The sequence below is a fragment of the Eubalaena glacialis genome, chromosome 1 (genome assembly GCF_028564815.1).
Source record: "Eubalaena glacialis isolate mEubGla1 chromosome 1, mEubGla1.1.hap2.+ XY, whole genome shotgun sequence".
Lineage (NCBI taxonomy): Eukaryota > Metazoa > Chordata > Mammalia > Artiodactyla > Balaenidae > Eubalaena > Eubalaena glacialis.
The window spans coordinates 77,777,620-77,799,077 of record NC_083716.1 but is presented as its reverse complement, the minus strand read 5'-3'; the positions used below and the strand labels follow the sequence as shown (position 1 = coordinate 77,799,077).

The following is a 21,458-nucleotide window of genomic DNA, read 5'->3' as shown; positions in this document are numbered from 1 at the left end:
CTGTTTGGAAATAGGGCTTTTAAGAAGGTGATTAGGGTTAAATGAGGTCATAAGGGTAGGGCCTTAATCTGATAGAACAGGTGTCCTTATAAGAAGAGGAAGAGACACCAGAGGTCTCTCGCACAATCTGTGCATGCACAGAGGAAAGCCCATATGAGGACGTAGCAAGAAGGTGTCCGTCCACCAGCCAGGAAGAGAGGCCTCACTAGAAACCAACCCTGCAGACACCTTGATCTTAGACTTTCAGCCTCCAGAACTATGAGAAAATAAATGGCTGTTGTTTAAACCACGCAGTATGGGGTATCTTGTCCTGAGCTGACTAATGTAATGACCACAGCCCTACCTGAGGACGTTTGTTACTATCACAGAAGAGGGAATTTATTCAGAGTATATCAGTCCAATAATTGTCTGCATGTGCTAATCCATTCTGTTAAACTTCTAGGCTGGGCGTAGACCCAAAATACCCTTCCTGATATTTTGAGGGCTGGATTATAAATTATAAATTGCTGAATCTTCCTATGCTGTTTCAGGGGCAGCATGGCAAAGTTGCTAATAGTAGGGAGATGACTGGGAAAGAGAGGAGAAGGTCAGTCCATTTTATGGAAAGCTTACCATATGCTGAGCCTTTGCGACACAATGGGGAAAAGATGCAGGTAGTATTCTAGCAAGTGACCTAGGTTCCAGGGTGGGGCTAGGGGACTTCTTCCTCTGAATCTTTAGGGTTGTAATGACAAAAAACATTGATTTTAAAAAGTTTATTTGGAGGTTCTAGCAGAAACCCAACTACACATATAGGCTTACCTGGAGGTTACTCCTCCCTCACTGGGGAGAGTGTATGCTCTTTCACTTGTCATCTTTTGCTGTCGGCAGGGCTAGCAGGTGCCATGGCCTGGTTATCCTGATATCTTGACATTGTGCTACCTGCTGAGTTGTAGAAGATTTGATTTAGGTCTAAGGAGTTTGCAATCGACGCATGCCTAGAAGATAAACTAGACTAACAAACACAGTGTCTGGTGTCTCTGTGTATGTGTGTGTTTTTTAATCACACAACTTCTAGGACCCTAATTTGTTGCAAGGCCCCTATATTTGTAAGGAGTTGGTTTTCATTCTTTGGGCAAAACTACTTTTTTGACAAAGTTGAAGAGAGCTCTTCAAATATTTTCAATATTAATATACCACCTTTATGCTGTAAGTCCTAAAGACAGGACAAGCAGAGTGGGGTCTACGGCATCCCTCACTGTTTCAGTTTTTCACTGTACTGCCTTAATAGCTTTTGGAGATGACCTATGAAGCTGTAAATAAAAGCAGCACAATTTTTCTCTGACACTATTTCTAAACTCTCCAGTAGGCGCAATGATAGATTCATTTAATAGATTGGTACAGACTTTCCTTGGGGAAACTAAAGGGTTTCTTGTTTTTTGTTTTCCTTTCTGAGTCAGAAGTTGATAATGCAGAAATATTGCGCAAATACCATGACTACGGCATCTTTTCTTTTTATTGAACAGCAGTTGTGGTTTGAAGAGTACCTTTCTTCAGGAAATTGTGGAGACTCTGCAGCAATGGCTGAAGGTATACTCTCCAAGTTACCTAATGGAATAGGTAAGCTTTATGCCTTTAAAATGAGCCGTGTGTTCCTTTGGTTTTTTCTTTGAAGCCTCCAGAACTTTTCAGTTCATAACATTTTGTATTGAGCATGAAATTGACTGCAATTCTTACTGCTGCATTTTTTAAAAGTCCCCAATGTAGGGGGGGAAAAAAGGAATTTTTTAACAAGCCCAAGATCCAACAGTTATACCAATGCTGCCTTTGTTTCCCATAGAGCCTTAAGAAAAATCGTTTCTCAACACAGCTCCTGCTAAGTTACTAACTCCTATCAAATTGATGCCCTTCTAACAGCAACAAGAAGTTCCCTGAGATGGGTTGGTAAAATGAGTGATGAATGATGAAACAGTAGGGAATAGGTTAATAGACAGTGGTACTTTTTATAAGAAACTCAAGATTAAGTTTCAAAAATAGTCTCTTATGAATCAACCAAATCCAATTTTGAGTCAAGGGCATTCAAGACAAGTTTTACCATTTTCTCAAACTACTAAGAGCTGAAAAATTTAGTCACAGATGAAAATATCCTTAATGGAATAAGCTAAAAAGTGATTATAAGGAATGAAACCTCGGTGTGGCTGGCCACAGAAACCTATCAAGGAATCCTGAGGGCAGAGCTGAGGCTTAGCCATGCTGGCACGGAATGTGCCAGCATGTTCCCTTTCCCGCACACCTCCAACTCGCTCTCTATCCCCCTGCCCCACCCCCTCCCAACCCCACGCTGTACAGAGCTGCTGAAACTTGCTCTCCTGACTTCAGAGAGAAAGAGGCTGTTCATTCTTTCTTTTCCACAGTCACCCCCAACTCTGTACATTCCAAACTCGTAGACCTAGCCAAGCTCCAGGCTTCTGTGGGACCCCTAAGTCTCAAAGGACTTGAATTTCATCCACAGCAGGGATGTAGCCTGATGCGGCTTGGGGTTGGAGGCTGTGAGTTTAAATTCGGAGACAAAGCGTAGGAGGGCCCCTGAGAGATATCACTTACCAAGCTGGATGAAGGATTCTGCCTCTGTGGGTCAGGCTCAGGTGAGCAGCCCAAGCAGGGGAGGAAGGAGAGGTCCTGGGTGCTGTGAGGCTGTTCGGTAAGTCCTCTAGCCCTGAGTCACCTGTATGCTTTGGGTGAGTATTACAACCGGCTCTCACGAGGGAACCAGGCCACTCCACCATGGGACATGCCCTGTAAGCATAGGGGTGAGAAAGGAAAGGCGTTTTCCTGCTGTCTGAAAGAAGAGAACCAGAGAGTCCGAGGCAAGTGGGAGTGAAGCTGTAAGTGCAGTCCTGGCACTTGTGGAGATGATCGTCTGTCTCAAGAGCACTGACACTCAGACAGGGCGGAGGGAGTATCCATCATGCCTGACAGCCATCGGCCCTCGGAGACTTGAGGAAAGACTCCTTTGGTGACTTTACTGTAAGCTGGAGAGCCACAAGCTGGAGAGACCTGGGAACATTTGAGTTACGTATGACTTAAACCACACTCGATCAAGACTTACTCATGATTCCATGATTTAGATGTTCACTGCTAGCTTGAGGGACCACCTGCTCCCTTTCTCTTTTTTGTTTGTTTTGTCTGGGTTGCTTCCGTTTTCATCAAGAAAGGGCAAAAGTGAGTCTATTTAATTTTTAATTCTACACCTTTTCATAGCAAAAGAGAGACCTCATTTTAAATTCTGCACTCCTAATCAAATACTGTTCCTATGAATTATGACTTGCCTTGAGGTCAGAGCCCACAGTAGCATAAAGGCAATAGTTGAATTCTGAGAATAGAACATAAGGAGAAAGAGTTGAGGGTTGAGGACTCAGCCTTTGGGGACTCTGCTGTTAGGCATTGGAGGGACCCTATTAGAAGTAAGAGTTCAAAGCCAGTTGCCACATGTAAAGATCAACCAGCCTAGATATCTACAGTAACTAGTACAGACATTGATTCTTATGTTTACTTAAAATATAGACCAAAGTTGACTTATACATACATATATACATGCTTATATAAATATATATGAATGAGGAATTTGTCTCTATGATTTATATGGATAAGAGATCAATATAGATAGATAGGTAGATAGATAGGTAGATAGGTAGATAGATAGATAGATAGATAGATAGATAGATAGATAGATAGATAGATATTGGGTTGGCCAAAAAGTTTGTTCAGGTTTTTCCATAAGATGTTACAGAAAAACCCAAGCGAACTTTTTGGCCACCCCAATAGATAGATAGATAATGTGTGTATTCCATAGATGTGTATATATGTGAGGTAACAGCAGGAGACAGGAGAAAAGAAAAATAGGAGAATTTATTCCTTCTTATCCCTTCCTGTCTAACCTCATTTCTGCCAGTGACTGCCTTCTGGGATTACTGCTTCAATCAAATAGACTCTGTTCTGTGGCTCAAATCTTTCTCTGGGCTCCTTGCCCTTGTCCCTACATGCAAGCTTAAAGGAGATAACAGCTTCCCAATGTTACCAATCCTTGGGTGCTTCAGCATCATCTATTGGCTCCATTAATTCTACCCACACCTCTGTAAACTGTTTTCTCATTAAACTTGCCTGCTTAGACAAAAGTTAACCTTCAAGGATGCCAGATATCCCATGACGAGACCCTGACTGTCAGAGGAGCTGACTTCATGTTCATCTTCCTATTAGGCATCCAAGTGAAGATATAGATAGGCAAGCAAAAATGAGTCTGGAAAAACCTTAAGGCTGGGAAAGTCTGAGCTGGAGAAAATAACATTTAAGAATTTTCAGCCTTTAGATGCAGAGGGGAATAGTTATGACCTCTTGCTCTCTGGGAAGGCAACCATCTCCTCTTGCTGACGCCCACTATCTTGAATTACCATCTTGTTGGATTCAAGGCAGTCCTGGACTGCCCCATCCTCACGCTGAGGAAGGCTGACATCTAGGGTTAAAACCTGAACTAATTACTCTCCTTCTTCTAAGTGTCTGTCAAGATCAGTCGCCCCATGCATCACATCACTGCTTATGAACAGAAGCCCGAACTTCCCAGGCACCTACTTTTGCCAGGATTCTCATCTGTGTACTGCTGTGTACATCCCCATAGTATGAACTAATTCTTCTCTCCTTCTCAAAATCTTTTACTTTAAGCAATTTTAGATTCTTAATCATATATTATTTAGTCTGTGACCATAATGGACTATTCAAAAAACTGGATAACATTTGTCCAAGAAGAGCACAAAATAAATTCACTTAAGCCATTTGTTCATAATTACAATAGACACAATGCACTTCATCACTGAGTAAACTCCAAGGTAAACATTTGGCCATGGAGACAATGAGCCGAATTATATGGATCACTTTTTTTTTTTTTTTTTTTTTTTTTTTACTATTTTGGGTTTGCCCCGACATACATGGCCATAGACAGTTAATTGGATCTATAAATACTCCCAGTTAAGTTTAATTATTTCTCTGTGCAGAATCTTAGGTTATATTAACTCTGGTGATCCTTTGGGATAATTTTTTTTAATTCCACAGAAGTTTGTTTTGAAAAATTGACCTAGAATATGCTCTGAGAGAAAAGAAGAGAAAAAATAAAAAGAAATTGGATAAAGGACTGAGAAATAAGAGTATGAAAAGATTACTCTGTAAAAAGCCAATATAATTGTAGAAGTATTAAAATCCCTATAGGAGAGTTACAGAGCAGTGTGCCCTGGATTAGAATTTGATATCAAATAACTTAACTGAAGTCATACAATTTCAGTGCCATTTGTAGTTGAGTTAATAGCATATGTTCCTGGAGGATTACAGCCAATGATTAAGGAAATTAGGTTTTGTTTGAATTTAATTTAGTTATATAAAGCTGCTACTATAATTTACAGCTTTGATATTTAATATTTAATAAGCCAGATCTTCGAAGAATACTAGATATAGCTGTGTCATTAGTCCTTGAAATATTATTCCCATAAGTCATTTATATTTGCTGGCTGATAAGGATGTTCATCAAGTAGATGGACTCAACACGAGTCCACTGATAAAGCCAATGCAAGTTTACAGTTTGCTGAGTCCCTTGTACGTTTCCACTCCACTTCCCACACCTGTAACTTACTGAATCATAATTTATCTGGCCGGTCAATTGTCATAATAAAGAAACATTGCAGCCTTTCCTTCAGCAGCCAGCTGTGGGAATAACTCAACTCTGCCTTTCTCTCACATTTTATGTATCTGTGGCTTTTAGTCATTAAAAATCACGGGAATGTCTTTGTAAATATTGCACCCTCAATATTTTTCTTTCTTGTTTTTTTTCCACTGCTTTGTCACATTTTTTTCCCTATCCATCTCCTTGACTTTTCCTTCCTTTCTCCTTCATTTTTCTGAAGCTCCCTAGTAATGATTCCAATTTCTTTCCTGCATATATCTATAGCTATTTGTAGAAATTTAATTTTTCTTTTTCTCTGATTTATAAAAAGTAATCCTAAATTTCTAATCCCATTAGACTAGCTTTTATTTCCTAACATTCCCAATTTTTTCTCCCTAGATAAGAATATTGGTACTATGTAAACTATTTTTTTTTAGTACTTGTGTTTTAAACCGTTTATCTCACTTATTCACTTGCTTTCATTGTCCGTACAACTACTGAGAGTCCTCCTCGTCACTGCTCTGGTGAGTTTTGTTCCTCTCACTCTCTTTTACTTCCTGGTTTGGGCTTCCTTCAAAGACAGGTCAAGTCAACCTTTCAGAAAATTCACAAGGCACACTCTCTAACCTCAAAGATTTTAGAGGTCTAAACAGAGGACTTATGCAAGAATATCTCCTTTAACAATTTATTTTATATATATGTACATATACACATACACACTTTAGGTAGGTAGCAAAGTGTAGAAATTAATAAAAATGAAATAAAGTTGGCCAATGCATAAACATGCAAGTTGAAACAGCAGGAGTTTGTTTGAAGGGAATAAAAAACGCATTAATACAGTCTAAGACACAAGTTTCTTTTGTGCTTTCCTGCCATACCTCTAAAAATTCCAACATGGTGAGTACATTTAATAATAATAATAATATAATAGTATAGTGAATAAGTGTATGGTTTTCTGGAGCTAGATTGGCTGACTGGCAGTCTTGGCTTCACCATTTAGAGCTGTGTGACTTAGGACAATTACTTAATCTTTCTGTGCCTCAGTTTTCAAATATGTAAAATGAGGATACCAATGGTACTCTGTTGACCAAGTTTTTGTGCTAATACATGTAAAATGTTTAGAATCATGCCTCAGACATAGTAAACTCTCAGTAACTGTTATTGTTATTTACTATTATTTTTGTTGCTGCTACTGTAAAATAAAGCACCAGTTAGTAGAAAATAGCAGATCAAAGTGAACATTAAGAAACAAGCAAGCATCACTGCAGTAATTGGAAAGTCATTTACTTAATCTATATCTTTTCATGTGTTTTTTGCTATATACCTGGAGTTAAAGATTCTTAGGTACTCTTTGGATTAGTCCCCAAATAACACATATCAAAATCACCAGTACAGTATAACAATCACTCTTCTTAGCTCAAAAGTAACCCCTGTAAGAAGTTGAAGGAACCCCTGCATCAAGCATATTGGAGATGGGAAGTTTTTTTTTTTCCTGTACCTATAGCTGCTTCAAATCCTGCAAAGTTTGAAGCTCTGGTGATTGTTAAAAAATTCCAACTCAAGAACTAGAGAAATAGTATGTTTGCACTAATATAAAAATTAGAGCCATAAAGCAACATCCAGAACTAAATCAAAAGATCCCACAACTCAGATTAGACTTCCCTAATGGATTTGAAGAGAACTCAATGAGTGCTGGCTGTACAGAGGCACTGACCTCCACCCAGTAAGGAAGTTAAGAACAGAGGACAGGGTAACTGGAACAGCAGTTCTAATCCTTCATATGTCATACAAAGGAAGGGAAAGAGAGAGTTTATTATGTTCCAACGAATCATGAAATAAACCAGACCACTCCATGAAAGAAAGAAAATTCAGATTGATCAAGGAGAGAAACAGGGGCACTTCCTCTAGCTGTGTTTTTATCTATTCACAAACTGGACCCCATAGAATACTGGGAAAGGGGGAAAAATCTACATAATAATTAATACCAAATAAAGCATCTTCAGCTAAAGGGGAAGACAGGCAGAATCTGTAAGACATGAAAGTATAGCAGCAGGGGCTATAAGAAATGTAAGTTTAAGTTATCAAGGGAAGAGAGAAATAGAGTGGTTAATGATGGGCATTCCTGGGAAAATAGTGCTAGTTATAAGAAATAAAGCAGAATAAGAGTCAAATCCAGGTCTATTACAAAATTATTTTTAATTACATAAGACTTTTAAAATAGCCTAACAGTTATAAAGTTTTAGAAATTGTCAATATTTCTGAGTCATAAAATCTGAGTGTGTCACATCTATGCCATTTATTAGCTGCCCGATTTGAGCAATCATTAAGCTTGCTGAACTTCATTCCTTCCATAGGAAAATAGAAGTAATAGTATCTACACACTACCACCTTATAGCATTTTAAGAGTAGTCAAATGAAATTATACTTAGAAACATAAAGCATTATTGGAATGTAAATTGTTAATATCACTCAGCTTTTGCTCAATTTTAATATTGGTGAGGATATTACTACTTTATCATATTATTATGAACAGCTCTAATTGCTAAAGGGAAAAGACTGTAAAATATATGAAAAAAATATACAACTCCCACACTGATTCAAGCTATATCCCCTGGTACATCAGAATTAAACTTGATCTACTATCCAATGGTATTTCTTCAATAATGATAGTTATCATAATACCCTTTAAGTTTTCTATTCTGTATATTACAGAGGAAAATTCAAGGGTTGGTTAATTCGGTTGTTTAATGACATCAAGATCTGGATTTACCTCGTTCCATTTTCTACTCAAAATATGATGCATTTTCCAGCCCTGGAAATCCTGGTCCTTTTCTTCCAGAGTCCTTTGAGTTTGTTAATATCCTTCTCAAAACTTGGTGCCTGTTCCTGTGACAGACTCCTGCTCACGTAGCCCATACACATCTCCATTCCAATTGCGCCTTCTCTTTGCCAGCAGAGGCCTATTTTGTTCAGGTATTGGAGGGTGTCGCAGTAGTTGCTCAAGAAAGGCAGCCCCGCCCCCAGACCCAAGAGGAGAATATTGATTAAGTCAATCATGGCAATTTTATTACCCTGCCATCTTCATGTGATGCAATCTTGGCCACTAACATACAAGAGGAAGTCTTCAGGAGAGCCTTTAGAAAAGTTCTCTTCACTCTTTAGAAAAGATCCGAGACCGGGCTTCACCCCTTCCCGCCCGTGGGGTGATGTTTGGATGTGCTGCAGATGACCTGAAATGATGCTAGGAGGAAAGCCAAGATTATTGTAGAACCACCAACCCAGGGCTCCTTTATCATGAAGCCACTGAATTAACAAGTGTTCATTTTTCCATTTTGCAGCCATTTTTATGTAGGGCAATCCATTTTAGTTATTGCCTAAGCCCTATTTAGGAGTGTAGCACTGTCTTTTGAAGCCCCTGCCCATCCCTTTTGCCCACCTGAGATGATCTGCTCGTAGCCAGCACTCTGATAGTTTTCCACCTCAGGTGCCTGAACCTCTTCTCTTCTTGAAGGTCCTGTGCTAAACGTGGTAGGTGAGGAGAAATTTAAGTCCCTTCCCCCTGAGCCTCAATCAATAGGGAATGGGATTTAGTGGAGCTGGGGGGTTAAGTCTCCCCCCACTCTGGTGGCCCATCTCTGAAATGCATTCCACACAGTTTCTCGAAGGGCTCCAACAGAGTCCAAGTTGCCCACAGCAGAAACCCACTTATTAACTCACCTTTTGCTGGGTTGTCTCCCTTCCTTGTCTCACTTTTTTCTTTTATAGATTTATTTTATTTATTTATTTATTTATTGGCTGCGTTGGGTCTTCCATTGCTGCGTGTGGGCTTTCTCTAGTTGCTGCGAGCGGGGGCTTCTCTTCGTTGTGGTGCGAGGGCTCCTCATTGCGGTGGCTTCTCTTGTTGCGGAGCACAGGCTGTAGGTGCGCAGGCTTCAGTAGCTGTGGCTCGCAGGCTCTAGAGCGCAGGCTCAGTAGTTGTGGCGCACGGGCTTAGTTGCTCCGCGGCATGTGGGATCTTCCCGGACCAGGGCTTGAACCCGTGTCCCCTGCATTGGCAGGCGGATTCTTAACCACTGCACCACCAGGGAGGCCCCTTGTCTCACTTTTTTTCCCCCTCAAATTTGCTTTCCTTGACCTTGGGATCACCTTCTAAATAAATCACGTGTCTAAGACCTTGTCTAGGGTCTGTTTTCGAGGAACCCAAATTAAGACAAGTTGTATATTCTGTTACTTACAGCTGAAAGCTTTCTGTTGCAAACGTGCTGGAGCAGTGCAACAGAACTCTCTCTCTGTGATGGTGGAAATGTTCCATAGCCGTGCAGTCCAATAGCCATTCGTCACATGTGGCTATAGTGCGTGTGAAATGTGGCTGGTGTGCCCGAGGAACTGAATTTTTCATTTCATATCATTTTGATTCATTTAAATAGCCTCATTTTGCTAGTGGTGACCATATTGGACAATTTAGCTCTAGAAGCAGTCCAGTGAGGACCAAATGAATGAAAGAACGGCATCCCTGTTGTTTTAAACGTCAGAATTATATTCCACAATCATATATTTTGCACAGTGAAGATTCGTACTAGGCTAGGCTTTGTGAAGAATACAGAGATGAATAAACATCTGCCTTCTAAAACACAGTGTAGTTAGGAAAACACACACACATAAAATATATTATAAATATATTTATAAACATAAATAAAGCAATATGCATGTTAAAAGTGGCATAAACAAACCACTATGGAAAATAGAAGGATGCACAGTTAATTTCTGCTGTGGAAATGTAAGACTACTTCCCTGAGGTAGCATTTGAGCTGAGTCTTGAAGATAAATATACTGTCTTTAGAGAGGGACAGAGGGAGAATTATATTTATAGATGGATAACGATACATAGAAAAGGAGTACCAACAAGAAGAATGAGAATGCAAGTGGTACAATAAAGCTGGGCTGTAGAACAAAATTCTAGGTGAGGTCAAGAGTGCACAGAGCTTTGAATTCCATATTAACACACTTAGATTTTATTGTTCTACGAATGATAGCGAATCATCAATGAGTTTGAGCGTAGGTGGTGATGATGGTGTTGTCGCTGACATAATTGGTTATAGACAGGAATAATTGCAGATATAGAAATCAATTAGAAATTTACAACATTAGTCCGCGCAACAAATGACATTGATGTGAACTTTGTCCCTATCATTGAGAATAAAAACAAGAGGCAGGTAGACGTGGTAAATCCTGACCACAAACTGAAACTAGGCTATGAGGGAGAACAGTTGGAGATGCCCCAAGACAACACAAGGGAGGACTGGGTTGGAGGGAGAAAGATAATGAATATACTGGGATGAAAGAGATGTTCAGCAGATATTTGTGCAGGCAAATGCTGGGTGTTTGTTGTTAGCTACATCAAAAGAAGCAGACTTAGCAGGAAAAAGAAAGAGAGGAAGCTCTTAACGTTTACTTCGTCACCCAAGGAGGATGCAAAGAGTTTAGAAAAACTAAGTGAAGCAAAGGAAAGAATTGGTTTTTTTTAATGGCCACGTTATACTTTTAGCTAATGTTGAATAAAAGATGGTTGTTTATTTCTGTTAAGTTCCCTTGTTGATTTGGGCTCATTATTCCAGTCTACTGAGTTTATTTTTTGACTAGCAGTCATTGTACAGAAAAGTTACTCAATTTTTCCAATTGTCTTCTTTTGTATTTTTAGCCTCAAAAAGTTATTTAAGATATAAAAAAATTGAATAAAAGGAAAGGCTAATCATTTCGCTGGAAAAGGAAGCAGTATTGTGAAGCTTGTGCAGTGGACGCTGTGGGTGCACCACCCATATCCCCATTCAGGATCAAGACTCTCACTTCCAGAGGTTGAGTGTTGGCGCCTGACAGCTCATAGCTGAGTCCTTCTCTAAGAACTGGCCTTGGCCTTTGCGCATTAGACCTCCCTCAACCTGTATCTATTGCCTGGTTAATGTAGCCCCTTTGTTTTAATTCTGGTCAATCCGGAAGAATCATCCTAGCCCTATAGCCTCTGATGGGGTCGTCTGGAGCCTCTGTTGTAACTTCATCATAGCTGGACTTCTCCTCTGCAGCCTTCCCTCTCTCACAGGTGTTATTCCCACAAGCATTCTCAATAAACTACCTGCATGCAAATCTCCATCATAATGTCTGTATCCCCAAGGAGACCTACCTAAGGTGAATTTCAAATCAAAATCTCAGTCGGGGGCTTCCCTGGTGGCGCAGTGGTTGAGAGTCTGCCTGCTAATGTGGGGGACAAGGGTTCGAGCCCTGGCCTGGGAGGATCCCACATGCCACGGAGCGGCGGCCCGTGAGCCGCAACTGCTAAGCCTGCGCGTCTGGAGCCTGTGCTCCGCAACGAGAGAGGCCGCGATAGTGAGAGGCCCGCGCACCACGATGAAGAGTGGCCCCCACTTGCCGCAACTGGAGAGAGCCCTCGCGCAGAGACGAGGACCCAACACAGCCAATAAATAAATTAATTAATTAATTTAAAAAAAATACTTAAAAAAAAAAAAATCTCAGTCGGTAATTTTTGACTTGACAAAACCATTTTAGACATCATTTAGAGTATCAGGATCCTTTTTACATTTGAAAAAGAAGATTAATGAGGATGATTGTTTTTAAGTTATGTTAATTTAATCAGCATGGCACTGGTGCAACAATGAAGAGACAAATGAATAGAGGAGAATAGATATCTCAGACACAGATCCTACTACATACAAGAATTTATTATATTATAAAGGCCATTGACATCACAAAAATATGATAAAGATTAATGTCATAACAAACCAAAGAGGAAGGGAAAAATTATTCAATAAATGGCGCTCAGACAAGAGGATCGGCAAAATAAATTCTTATATCATGCATTAAAATAAATCCAAGATGGATTAAAATTTTTCAGTTTTACTAATAATCAAGGAAGCAAATTTAAACATCAGTGAGATACAATCTTTTGCTTGTCATATTGGTGGAAAGAGTTTATTGATGAGGGCATGGGGATAAAAGAGTACCTTTCATATACTGTTGGTGGAAACCTGAATTGTTACAGCTTTTGAAAGATAATCTGATATTTACTATGAAAAGTTTTAAATGTGTATCTTTGATTTAATTCAACTTTTTAATTAAAGAATAAAAAAGTAGTATAAAACATTAAGAATAACATGCATATATGATAAACTTCAGAAATCTTCGTTTTTACAAATTCATATGCTTGTGCACATGTAAAACTAAATATATACAGTCACGTAACCACCACCCAAATCAAGATATGAAATGCTTTCAGCACTTTAGAAGTTTACGTGGTGTTCTATCCTGGATAATATTTCCTTTCCACTAAGTGACTAGAACCTCTCATGGAGCTTCTGGTCTACTGGCAGAGACAAATATTAAGTAAATAAGTAGACAAATGATTATTCATACTTGGTGTTCATATTATTAGGAAAAATGAAAAGTGCAAAAAGAGAAATACTATTTAGATTGGGGAAACTGGGGGAAGACAAATCAGAAGTAGTATTTAACACGAAGGATGAGTAGGAGTTAGTCAGGCATGGACAACAGGGAGGGAAGAGCACCCCAAGGAGAGGGAACAGTACGTGGCTTGAGTTGAGAAAGAGCTCCAAGGACCTGAAAAATAAAAGCAGTGCTGTAAGGCGAAAAGAGTCAAAGCAGGAGACTGGAGCAACCGACAGGAGCCAATCCCTGCAGGGCATTTTAAGCTGATTAAAGATGTATATTTTAACCTAATTGTAATGGAAAACCACTCAATGGCTTTGAAGGAAAGCATATTTTTTCAGCGATAATTGTGGGCAACTATGAAGTTAATGGATTGTTGGGAGGATGGACTGGAAGTTGGGAGACCAATTATTAGGCTGTTGCAAGAGAGGATGATGACTCAGACCAGAAAAGAAAACAAAAAGAAATGGAGAATTCAAAATGTATTTTGAAAGTTGCATCTACTGAGCTCATTGGCGGATAGGGTGAGAAGGATGAGGGCAAAGGAGATTGTAAATTCATGTAAAAGAAAAGCTATGAAGGATAAACATCAAACTGCTGGCTGTTATCTCTGCTTTGGGTTTGGATGAGGGGAAACGTTGGATGAAGACAGATTTTCACTTTTTATTTGGTATACTCCAAACTAAAATGGTAGTGGTGGTGCTGGTGATGGTAGTAGTATTAGTTTAGAGTTATTTAAGTGACCTTGCATTATTACCTGTGATTAATTGCATTGTTTAATGGAAATAAAACAAACAGTAAAGGAAATGGCCATTAATTTGATTTCATAAAATACTTTTTATTCTATAAATGAAAGAAAACATAATCCAAATTAAAAGGCAAAAAAAAATCTGGAAGCAATGTTATACAAGTATGACAATGGGTTGAGATAATTTCTATATAAAACGTCAAACAAACTATTAAGGTTTGTGTAAGGTTTTCCATATTAATCAGCAATTCACAAGAGAAAAAATAGAAATATTTTTTCTAGCTTTATTGAGATATAATTGACATAGCATATTGATTTGATACATTTATATATTGCAAAATGATTATCACCATAGCATTAGCTAATACCTGCATCATGTCACATAATTACCATTTCTTTTTTGTGATGGGAACATTTAAGATTTACTCTCTTAGCAAATATCTAATACAGTATTATTAACTGTAGTCACTATGCTGTACATTTGATCCTCAGAACTCATTTATCTTATAATTGGAAGTTTGTACCCTTTGACCAACATCTTACCTTTTCCTCCACCCCCTAGCCCCTGGTAACTACCACTGTAGTCTCTGTTTCTATGGGTTTTGGCTTTCTTAAAATCTACATATAAGTGATATTATACAGTCTTTTTCTTTCTCTGAATTTTTTCACTTAACATGATGCCCTCAAGGTTCATTCATGTTGTGGCAGATGGTAGGATGTCCTTCTTTCTCATGGCTGGTTAATACTCCATTGTATGTATATATACAACTTCTTTATCCATTTGTCTGTTGACGGGCACTTAGGTTGTTTCTATATCTTGGCGACTGTGAATAATGCTGCAATGAACACAGCAGTATAAATATATCTTTGATATCCTGTTTTCATTTCCTTTGGATATATACTCAGAAGGTGGGTTCCTGGATCATATGGTAGTTCTTTTTAAAATTTTTGAGGAACCACCAATGTACATTCCCACCAACGGGGCAAAAGGGTTTTCTTTTTCCCAATCCTAGACAGTGGCTGTTATCACGACTCTAACAGCTGTGAAGTGATATCTCATTGTGGTTTTAATTTGAATGTCCCAGATGATTAGTGATGTTGAGTATCTTTTCATGTGCCTTTTCATGCACCATGGACCCTGATGGTTGGTGATATGGAGCACATTTTCCTGTACCTGCCATTTGTATGTCTTCTATTCAGTTCCTCCTCTGCCCATTTTAAATCATATTGTTGTCGGGGGGGGGGTGATTATTTGTTGTTTTGCTATTGATTTGTATTGGATCTTTATATATTTTGGATATTAACCAAACCAGGGGTGAGGAGTCAGAGGGGAGGTGGAGGAATCAGCGAGATGGGTCCTCTTAAGCATCCATGCTGTAAGTGAAACTGTTGTGAGTCTGGCAGTTAGGCAATACTGTATGTAGTCATTACATTCTTCATATTCATTGACTTAAATTTTTACCTCAGGGACTCCGCTCTAATGAAATGAGCACAAAAATGTAGAGATCTTTATGCGTTCCACATAGCCATTATTTATAATGCAACATTAGAAACACTGTAACACAACAGTGGTAAATGGTATCTCCATGATTATCATATAGTCATTTAAATTTACATGGAGAAATGCTTAAGCTATAATTTTAAGTGAAAGCATGTTTTATGTCTTCTTGATGCCTTACTCTTTGATGACCCCTGCCTGTGCAGACCAAACATAGCTTTAGTCCTGTCAGTATCAGCAACCAGATTTTACCTCGGTGTAGCATCTCCACTTGGATAATCCTTGGATAATCTTTGGCAGGCTCATTTATAGCCCTGTCTACCTTACCTTGTTTCTCAGATCTCCAGCGACTCCATTTAAGATGGATGGAAATCACTATCTTCGGGAAACCTGCAATAAAATTAGGTACATTTGATTGCTGTAATTGAATTGACTTCATATATGTAATAAGGAACACATTCCAGAGGAAATAAATTACAAAGTTGGAACTGTAAGATAATCGTAAAATCTATTAAAAATAAAAAGAGGAATGCTATAATGGTCAACATAGATAGAAGAGAAAAACAGTCTGCAAGAAGCTTAGCAAAAAGTAGAGCTGAGAATTTGTACTTGTCAGTGTATCCAGTACTCTGCACCGTGTCTAACAGGCACTCAAAATCTGTCTGTCAATGACAATATTTTAAGTTAGTTTTGTCTTTTTACTAAAAGGCAAAGTATTTGAAGGCCCTTACCTGCTCACTTACTTGTGTAGAAACTTACCTCGTATGGAACAGTTTACATTCAAAATGTATATATTCTATTCCTAAAACAGCTAGCCTTGAGAGCAGCAGACTGAAAAAACAGACTCAAATGGGGAATGGAATTGGGAGAGAATAATACAAGACAGTCATTCTTCTGTTTCTTCAAGTACTTTACTTTTTACATTAAAACTCTATATTATTTTTTGACATTTTTTGTAATTGATATGTATTAATTTTATTAAAAATAAATACATAAAAGCGTATTACCACATTCTCCATGATCTTTCATTGTTTTTAATTATATAGGTGTGAGAGGAATGTACATACGTAGTTTATCTATATATATATATTAATCATATGCAAACCCAGGATGAGAAATAGCTGCTTGAAGCAAATCCAAGAAAGAATAATGCTGTTAGCAGTGGTGGTAGCCATTGTCATAGCAGTAATAGTAGTAAAAGTAGTATTAGTAGCTATAGTAGTAGTAGCTGAGCCTTACATGTGTGCATTCAACCCTTGTGAGTCTTAAATGAACTTCATTATCACCTTTGTACTAGTAAATAGCACTATGAAGTCGTTCCCATTTAACTAAAGGGAAAAATGAGGCTCAACGTTTTTGCCTAACAAATGGTATAGAGGTAACAAATGATAGAACTAATACAAAATTCTTTCATTTGATTCCTAGACCTTTTTTTAGTTTCACTATTTTTTGAGGCATTTTATATTCAGTCATCCCAAGTCAATATAGACAACAAATTGGCACAAATGTTTAGGCTAGTAATATATTATAATTTCAAAGGTGTTGTGTTCCTCAATATGAAAAAATGTAATCTTTTCATTATTTGATTTATCCTAATCAGTGAGCCTAATAGTAGTAGTGATGATTATAGGATCTTATGATTTTATTTATCTCATTGTCAACGACCTTTTTCACGGAGAAGGTATAAAAATAAAGTTCAGTGTGTCCTTGGAACACATTATAATTTTGAAGTAGTTCTGAGTAGGAAATGAAATGATTCACTGTAGTGGCTAAAAATGAAAATTGCCTGCAAGGTCATCTGGATTACAAAAATTATTCTAATGAATCCTAAGCTTAATATAAACTTTATGTGAGTTATCACCTTATAGCCACTTTTGCTAACAGATGACATTCCTAAATGCTATTATTTGTTGACAACTAATAAGCCTTATAAAAGTTTTGTTCCTAAGCAACTCACCTCCTGCTAAAGAAACTGTAAATCTTCACTTTAAACTACAATTTCTGCTGAGACACACACTTCAGGAGTTAAGTTGGTGACCATTTTAGAACTGTGAATTTTAACATCCATGAAGTCTGACGGTTTGTTACGTTCCTGTTGCTGTGAATCACTTCTGTACTGTCATTTCCTCTTGCTTCTCCTGTCATTCCTAAAGATTTGCCGTAGTCTGATACTCACTGGGATACTTAACACTCTGTTGTTCCTCTAGTGGCTACACCCTGTTTTCTGTGACGTGGGAACTTGTCCACGACTTCAACACCACCACTACCATCACCACCACCATCAGCCAAGAGACACTTATCCAGCACCTTCTTTGGAACACAGTCTGGGTAAGACCTGCTTCTTTCCTTGCATTGGGACCAGGCGTCTTCTTTGACTGCTCAAATTTTTTATTCTTCTTTAAAGTATTTCAATAGCAGTTATACATTTCCTTTTTGTGTCAGTGGACTCTTATCTTCCATTTAGATTTTTAGCTCATGAAGATATAGGAAAAGATGAAACTAAAACTACTGATGATTTTGAGATGCTAACATTGTGTAGTGAGTATTTTACTGGGACTAAACATTTACGCTTGTGTTCAATTTGAGCAGAAAGATGAGAAAGTGAAGTGTCAAGAGAGAATACCATGAACAAGGATTCTTAGAGTCCAGAAATAACTTCCAGCATAAGACCTTTTAGAAGAGAAAACTTGAGATGAAATAATCTCCTCTTTAACTTATTCAGATATAGAACTCTGTTTGGGACAGTATGTTTTTCTTAATCTAGCATCTTGGGGGGGATTTGTTATATAGTAAGAACACTTCCAATTATTTTACATGCAATGTCTCAATATAAATGTCACAATAACTTGAGATAGATACTGTTATGCATATTTTACAGGTTAGACACAAAGGCTTAAGGAATTTAAATAACTTATCCAAGTCAAATAGCTATTAAGAATCAAGAGCCAAGACTTATACACAGATCTTTCTCTAAAGAGAATCCAGATCTTTAATCAAGTTTGGAAAAAGGTACCAGAAACTTCTACTAGATTCAATAAAATTTTTTTAGTGGGAATATTGCCTAAATCGTATTTGAGTTATTTCACTCAGTAAACATATCTTAAGGACCTGTTGTGTACTGGGCGCTATGTAGATGTTGGCATTAAAGTTCCAGCACTCTGGGTATAGAGAAAAGAGTAAACAGAAAGAAAATTACATAGGATGAACGATAAGGCAGTAAATGTCACAAATTATGTCATGAGAATAAGAAGAAAACTGGCTATGCATAAAAACTTTGAAAATGATACGGGGCTTGGAGCAGATTACAGGTTAACGTATCGGTCAGAAATGCAATGCCATTTGACAGTCACACAAAGACATAACATGCAGTAACTGCAAATAATCTTCTATCTGTACTTAGTTTTGGCTGAGATTTTATGAGGACAAGTCATTCCACTGTGACCACATTATAAGCAAGATATGGGAGACTTGGAGAGGGTCCAGAGGTTTATAATGAAAATAATTAAAATTTAAGAAGAAAAGAAATCCTTGAGGAAATGTTGAAGGACGTGGGGTTATTTTGTCTGAAGAGAGCAAAGAGGTGAGCAAGGAGAGCCTTAATAGCTATTTCAAAATACAAGAAGACTTTTTCAGAGGACGGGAAACAGTTGTTCCCCTTTTACACTAAAGAAAGAGCAAAAGAAATGTGTGATCCTCAGAGGATAATACCATAAACGTGATAAAGAGGTCATTCTTTATCCTGTTTAAGAAGAGTCATCTTAATTCTCCCTCTTGGGACTTGTGAGTAGGCAGAAACAAAAACTTTAATACGATCAGAGGACAAAAGTTTCTCTTCTCACACTGTCCCTGAAACACACTGCCAGAGAGTATCCATCTTCCAACCAAAGACATAAACAATTGTGCACTGTGAATGCTACACATTTATGGGGTTTCTGGGAGGAATGTGCAGCATAGGCCAAAGGTCTGAAACTCTTTTGGTTGGCCACGTATTTTATAAGATGGAATTATTTACTAAAATTAAAAATATTTTATTGTAGATAATAATAGAAGTTTAATAGATAATAGAAATACTAGAAATTTAGAAGTAATAGAAATTTAATAAAGTGTTAAAAATAGTTTTATAGAAATAATAGAAATTTAATAAAATATTTTTAATATTTTCAATGTTGTACATTAAATAAGAATGTACAGCATAGGCCTGAAACTCTTTTGGTTGGCCACATATTTTATAAAATGGAATTATTTACTAAAATTAAAAATAGTTTAGATAATAATAGAAATCCTTATGTCTCTAATTTTTAAAAAATCAGGATACCTGGCAAATCTGGACCCATTCTTACTGGGCTGGAGGTGTGTGGTGCAGCCCACATTAAATAGCACATGTGCCTGAGTCCCCAACATTTCCTACCTGGCTTGGTTCATTCATTCTTGTTGCCTGCCTTGTCTCTTTAGATATTTGACTCCATAACTATGGGTTTAAATTAAAAGGAGCAATGAAAGGGGGACCATTCAATGGCTTTGCCAAACTTATTGAGCTTACAGAGCACCCTCCCACCCCCCGCTCCCCACACTCTCTTACTGTCATTTTATTTTAGAGCTATGTAACCAAGTTCGGACTTGTATAGAGTCCCTGGACAATAGTGCATGAAGAAGAGATATAAAAAGGAGATAATCCTCCAGGGCCTTCCAAAAGTATTCTATGGAGCCAGGCTTCTCTAAGATTGGGACAGTATGGCAGGAACCACTTCAAGCAACAAAGAATTGTATTAACTGGGTCTTCTTGGAGCATCATTTATTTTCAATGAGGAGTCATTTAAAACATGATTTTTGTATTAAAATATAGTATTATAGTTTGCAGAATTCAAGAACATTTACAAAAGGAAGCATGAAATTTCAAAGGCATTTGTCACTAGTACCAGAGAACCAGGGTTCTCATACTTCTGTCATTCTTGGGTATTTTACTGGCAGAGTTTGAGCAGCATAACTAGATTTCTGGCAGCTCCAAATCATTGCAACTTCTATCCCCTGTGCCTTCAGCTGCTCCTGAATCTCTTCTCAGAAGTTTTATAAGCATAAGCGTATTTGTCCACAGCACAAGTAAATTTAATTAAGATTATGTCCACCACATAGTATGAGTGTGTTTCATGTTTGGTAATTGCAATCATTGTTGCTTTTGTTGTGGTCATCCATGTACAATGCTTGGTGTCAGCCTATTTATCTCTTGTAAAAATAAAATACAGTGTGTGTGTGTGTGTGTGGAAAAAAAAATAAAGTAAAAAAAAAAAAAAGATTACGTCCACCAAAATCAAGCAACTCTTCATTTGAAATATTATTTTTAAAATTATCCCCAATTAAAGCACTATTTCAGCATACTATCCTGGTTAATGACACACGTCTGGAGTCAGACTGTCTGGACTCTCTACCATGCAACAGCTGTGTGACCTTGAATGAGTAACTTAACCTCTATGTTCTGCAATTTCATTGGCCCTTCATAAGATTGTTACAAGATTTAAATGGGTCAACATTTGTAAAGCATCTAGAAAATTACTTGGAATATAATAAGTGGTACAAACCTTGTTGTACAGAGCCCTAAAGTTTTATTTTTCTAAAGCTTTATTTTCAGGTAGAAGGAATATGGCTATCCATATAAGGAGTTTCATAACCTCATCTCGAGGTGATAACCTTGGGTGGAATATATCTATCGGTCAACTTTCTAATGATCCAACCTTTAGTAGCATTAGAAGGGAAGGCAAAGTGCCAAAAAAAAGAGAACTTCTAACCCTAAAGAGCTGTTTAAGGGTGTTTTGACATCCCAAAAAGCAATAGAAAGAGTAGGACAAATGGAAGCCCTGCCAAATAGCATTTATTTCAAAAATGTGAGAGACTTGATCTCTAAATTTTGTTTTGAAGAATCACATTTTAAACAAAGGGGCAAACATTAATGCCGCATTCTATTCAGTGGCATTTAAATAAGACCAACTACATTTACTTAAGGGTGTTTCGGGGAGGTTGTTTTATTTTTTGTCTGATAGATTCTAAAAGCATAGATTCTATTCCAAATACCAAATCTAAGA

The 21,458-nt window shown here is 37.8% G+C and overlaps 1 long non-coding RNA gene across 1 annotated transcript in view; it reads left to right on the top strand.

Moving 5' to 3' along the window:
* Window positions 1–17,619, top strand: part of LOC133096448 (uncharacterized) — a 211,717-nt gene extending 194,098 nt beyond the window's left edge. Inside the window, exons 2-3 of the long non-coding RNA XR_009701778.1 lie at window positions 1,506–1,599; window positions 17,592–17,619. This is a non-coding gene — a long non-coding RNA (uncharacterized LOC133096448). The remainder of the gene's footprint in view (window positions 1–1,505; window positions 1,600–17,591) is intronic.
* The last annotated feature ends 3,839 nt before the right edge of the window (window positions 17,620–21,458 follow it).